This window comes from Entelurus aequoreus, linkage group LG23 (genome assembly GCF_033978785.1).
Source record: "Entelurus aequoreus isolate RoL-2023_Sb linkage group LG23, RoL_Eaeq_v1.1, whole genome shotgun sequence".
Classification (NCBI taxonomy): domain Eukaryota; kingdom Metazoa; phylum Chordata; class Actinopteri; order Syngnathiformes; family Syngnathidae; genus Entelurus; species Entelurus aequoreus.
In genome coordinates, this window is record NC_084753.1 from 21,302,560 (window position 1) to 21,308,559 (window position 6,000).

At 39.8% G+C, this 6,000-nt stretch overlaps 1 protein-coding gene across 1 annotated transcript in view; it reads left to right on the top strand.

The window, feature by feature from the left end:
- The window catches only part of LOC133640412 (phospholipase B1, membrane-associated-like), an 80,370-nt gene that overhangs the window by 60,302 nt on the left and 14,068 nt on the right, over positions 1-6,000 (top strand).

Here is a 6,000-nt window from a genome sequence, read left to right on the forward strand (position 1 = left end):
CTAACAGTAAAATTTTAAAAGTTTAAAAATGGTAGACACACAGAAAAAAGTGCAAATAATTCAATGAGTTTTGCATATTTATAAAGCTAACAGTACAATTTTAAATGTTTAGAAATGGTAAACATTGGTCACTAGTCAGCTTTTATCAGGTTATTTTCTTTCAAAAAGATTTTTCTAGGATTTGTTTGTTAGTTTTGTGCCACATTTGCTTATGTTGTAGCTAATCAGAAGGAAAAAGCCTTGGACAAAGACGTTTCAAACTGTCAATCGGTTAGAGCATTTTTTTCTGAAAAACAATTATTACTGATTCTTTCAAACTTATTTCATAGAATGTTTCTGTTTTATACAAACACAATCAACTTCAATACAATTTACCATCACTCTACCAGATGCACAAAAAATCTACAACAAAGATGATTCTGCTCGCATTTAGTGGCTTCAAACTTAATATTGCTACTCTGAACTCTTGCTTAAAGGCCTACTGAAACCCACTACTACCGACCACGCAGTCTGATAGTTTATATATCAATGATGAAATCTTAACATTATAACACATGCCAATACGGCCGGGTTAACTTATAAAGTGACATTTTAAATTTGCCGCTAAACTTCCGGTTCGAAACGCCTCTGAGGATGACGTATGCGCGTGACGTTGCCCGGCGAACACGGGTATGCCTTCCACATTGAAGCCAATACGAAAAAGCTCTGTTTTCATTTCATAATTCCACAGTATTCTGGACATCTGTGTTCGTGAATCTGTTTCAATCATGTTCATTGCATTATGGAGAAGGAAGCCGAGCAAGCAAAGAAGAAAGTTGTCGGTGCGAAATGGACGTATTTTTCGAACGTAGTCAGCCACAACAGTACACAGCCGGCGCTTCTTTGTTTACATTCCCGAAAGATGCAGTCAAGATGGAAGAACTCGGATAACAGAGACTCTAACCAGGAGGACTTTTGACTTGGATACACAGACGCCTGTAGAGAACTGGGACAACACAGACTCTTACCAGGATTACTTTGATTTGGATGACAAAGACGCAGACGTGCTACTGTGAGTATGCAGCTTTGGCTTTTTTTTGCGTATGTACGTAACTTTTTAAAAATATATAAGCTTTATGAACCTTGGGTTAGGTGAACGGTCTTTTGGGCTGAGTGATTGTGTGTGTTGATCATGTGTTTGAATTGTATTGGCGTGTTCTATGGAGCTAGGAGCTAGCAGAGGAGCTAGGAGCTAGCATAACACGTACCGTACCGTACGTGCGCGTCACGTACGTAACTTTTTAAAAATATATAAGCTTTATGAACCTTGGGTTAGGTGAACGGTCTTTTGGGCTGAGTGATTGTGTGTGTTGATCAGGTGTTTGAATTGTATTGGCGTGTTCTATGGAGCTAGGAGCTAGCAGAGGAGCTAGGAGCTAGCATAACAAACACGCAGGTGTTATTATGCAGGATTAATTTGTGGCATATTAAATATAAGCCTGGTTGTGTTGTGGCTAATAGAGTATATATATGTCTTGTGTTTATTTACTGTTGTAGTCATTCCCAGCTGAATATCAGGTACCGTGAGTATGCAGCCTTGGCTGCTAAACATTCGATAACTTGACCGTATGTGCGCGTCACGTACGTAACTTTTTAAAAATATATAAGCTTTATGAACCTTGGGTTAGGTAAACGGTCTTTTGGGCTGAGTGATTGTGTGTGTTGATCAGGTGTTTGAATTGTATTGGCGTGTTCTATGGAGCTAGGAGCTAGCAGAGGAGCTAGGAGCTAGCATAACAAACACGCAGGTGTTTTTATGCAGGATTCATTTGTGGCATATTAAATATAAGCCTGGTTGTGTTGTGGCTAATAGAATATATATATGTCTTGTGTTTATTTACTGTTGTAGTCATTCCCAGCTGAATATCAGGTCACCCCCGGCTCTCACAGCATCTTCCCTATCTGAATAGCTTCAACTCCCCACTAGTCCTTCACTTGCACTTTACTCATCCACAAATCTTTCATCCTCGCTCAAATTAATGGGGAAATTGTCGCTTTCTCGGTCCGAATCTCTCTCACTTCATGCGGCCATCATTGTAAACAATAGGGAACTTTGCGTATATGTTCAACTGACTACGTCACGCTACTTCCGGTAGGTGCAAGCCTTTTTTTTATCAGATACCAAAAGTTGCAATCTTTATCGTTGTTGTTCTATACTAAATCCTTTCAGCAAAAATATGGCAATATCGCGAAATAATCAAGTATGACACATAGAATAGATCTGCTATCCCCGTTTAAATAAAAAAAAATCATTTTAGTAGGCCTTTAATGTTAAGCTAAGGTCTGTCATTTGTTTTTGTTTTTTATTGCAGCAACAGTAAACAATCCCATCTCACAAAGATAGGATGTTGCAAAGGGTAGTAGAATGGCAGTAGAACAATCTTTCCTCATTTCCTACTCTAGTTACGGTGAATCCACTTGGTACTGTTCACAAATGAACTGGTCCCTGGAAATTGATACCGGAACTCGACGGTGCCAATGTTTGGTACTTTTGTGTGTGTTAATAAATATTAATTGGGTTTGATAATAAAATCTAAATTTTTATTGCAACATTTAAAAATGAGCTGTCCAGTTGTTATATCTTGTTTGAAATTTCTGAGTCTCAATTACAGTTGCAAGTCCAAGACATTGGAAGGCAGTAGTGTATAGTTTATGGCACGGCTATTCAACTACATATTGATGAGGGCCACTGTTTCAAGAGCCCAAGGGCTCAGGGGCCGGACATCGAAATGTGGATATTTCGTCAGAAAGTGCCTCCGCAGGTAATATTTTTTTGAGACTGCTTTTACTTAAAGGCCTACTGAAATGAATTTTTTTTATTTAAACAGGGATAGCAGATCTATTCTATGTGTCATACTTGATCATTTCGCGATATTGCCATATTTTTGCTGAAAGGATTTAGTATAGAACAACGACGATAAAGATTGCAACTTTTGGTATCTGATAAAAAAAAGGCTTGCACCTACCGGAAGTAGCGTGACGTAGTCAGTTGAACATATACGCAAAGTTCCCTATTGTTTACAATGATGGCCGCATGAAGTGAGAGAGATTCGGACCGAGAAAGCGACAATTTCCCCATTAATTTGAGCGAGGATGAAAGATTTGTGGATGAGTAAAGTGCAAGTGAAGGACTAGTGGGGAGTTGAAGCTATTCAGATAGGGAAGATGCTGTGAGAGCCGGGGGTGACCTGATATTCAGCTGGGAATGACTACAACAGTAAATAAACACAAGACATATATATACTCTATTAGCCACAACACAACCAGGCTTATATTTAATATGCCACAAATGAATCCTGCATAAAAACACCTGCGTGTTTGTTATGCTAGCTCCTAGCTCCTCTGCTAGCTCCTAGCTCCATAGAACACGCCAATACAATTCAAACACCTGATCAACACACACAATCACTCAGCCCAAAAGACCGTTTACCTAACCCAAGGTTCATAAAGCTTATATATTTTTAAAAAGTTACGTACGTGACGCGCACCTACGGTCAAGTTATCGAATGTTTAGCAGCCAAGGCTGCATACTCACGGTACCTGATATTCAGCTGGGAATGACTACAACAGTAAATAAACACAAGACATATATATACTCTATTAGCCACAACACAACCAGGCTTATATTTAATATGCCACAAATTAATCCTGCATAATAACACCTGCGTGTTTGTTATGCTAGCTCCTAGCTCCTCTGCTAGCTCCTAGCTCCATAGAACACGCCAATACAATTCAAACACCTGATCAACACACACAATCACTCAGCCCAAAAGACCGTTCACCTAACCCAAGGTTCATAAAGCTTATATATTTTTAAAAAGTTACGTACGTGACGCGCACGTACGGTACGGTACGTGTTATGCTAGCTCCTAGCTCCTCTGCTAGCTCCTAGCTCCATAGAACACGCCAATACAATTCAAACACATGATCAACACACACAATCACTCAGCCCAAAAGACCGTTCACCTAACCCAAGGTTCATAAAGCTTATATATTTTAAAAAAGTTACGTACATACGCAAAAAAAAGCCAAAGCTGCATACTCACAGTAGCACGTCTGCGTCTTTGTCATCCAAATCAAAGTAATCCTGGTAAGAGTCTGTGTTGTCCCAGTTCTCTACAGGCGTCTGTGTATCCAAATCAAAAGTCCTCCTGGTTAGAGTCTCTGTTATCCGAGTTCTTCCATCTTGACTGCATCTTTCGGGAATGTAAACAAAGAAGCGCCGGCTGTGTACTGTTGTGGCTGACTACGTTCGAAAAATACGTCCATTTCGCACCGACAACTTTCTTCTTTGCTTGCTCGGCTTCCTTCTCCATAATGCAATGAACATGATTGAAACAGATTCACGAACACAGATGTCCAGAATACTGTGGAATTATGAAATGAAAACAGAGCTTTTTCGTATCGGCTTCAATGTGGAAGGCATACCCGTGTTCGCCGGGCTACGTCACGCGCATACGTCATCCTCAGAGGCGTTTCGAACCGGAAGTTTAGCGGCAAATTTAAAATGTCACTTTATAAGTTAACCCGGCCGTATTGGCATGTGTTATAATGTTAAGATTTCATCATTGATATATAAACTATCAGACTGCGTGGTCGGTAGTAGTGGGTTTCAGTAGGCCTTTAATTGCAAAGTAAACATCGGTTTTCAGACTGCACTGTCAAATTCAATATTCTGCCGTTGCTACTCGTTTCCAGCATGTGCAGCTAGTTAACAGTATAAGTATGAAGAAAAAGAAGCTCCAGTTTTTGATGAGGCTTGATTTTGCTTCTTTTGAATTAATTTCCGTAGTTTTATTACTTTACACTTTTTCCTTCATTTAGGTTTGCAAGACTGAAAATATAAACATAACAAAAGTAGAATGTCCATTGTGTATTTTACATAAATTATGTCCATTGGGTATTTTACATAAATAAAATAGAATATTTAATGTTAATATACAGACACAATAAACTGCAAATGTTTACATATATAGAAATTGCACAACTTTCACAAACCAACCATTGAATGTGACTATCACTATTAGCGTTGTCGCCCTGTACAGAGTCAAAAAAATATCACGACCACAAATACAAAAGACATCACAAAGTCAGCAATTTCAATACAAAACAAACTAAATATCTCTTTACACAAATTATATCTACTTACAAATGTTTGACCAAGTTTCGTGATGAAGCTTACATGCCGGGATTTCTACCAGTGTTGCAGCTTGTCTGGAATAATGTGTCTGTCGCTTAAAAGGTCCGACAGATAACAATGACTCAAGCTCTTGCTCGGGGTAGAACATTCATACTTTATTGTTAAAAGTCAGATTTTTGTAATTTAAAATCTTTTTTTTTCCTGGGTTGAATGAGTAGTCTTTTTCTGCTGCTTCACTGTGACACATGTGCCTCGCGGGGTGCTGGGAGTACTGCATACATGATCAACCCTAGTTTTATTGTTTTCATCAAGCCTATTTGGGTGATGTTCGGTGGACCAAATCAAAAGCTTAAGCGGGCCTTAGTTACGAAACTAAGGCCCGCGACCGGGGATGATGGAGCCTATCTCAGCTGCATACAAGTCGCCACCTCATCGCAGGGCCAACACCGATAAACACTAGGGTCAATTTAGTGTTGCCAATAAACTTATCCCGAGCTCCTCCCGGATAATTGAACTCCTCACCTTACTTCTAAGGGTGAGAGTCTAGCCACCATATGGAGAAAACACATTTCAGCCGGTCTTGCTTTTTCGGTCTCGACTCAGAGCGAATGACCATAGATGACTTACGTCTAAGGGTGAGAGTCTAGCCACCATATGGAGAAAACACATTTCAGCCGGTCTTGCTTTTTCGGTCTCGACTCAAAGCGAATGACCATAGATGAGGGTAGAGTAATGGAACTCGCACATGCGCTGACGCCCAATGATTTTAAAGCAGTGTGAGAGTCGGCGCGTTGGTGAAAGGGGTGGCCTACCCTAAATTC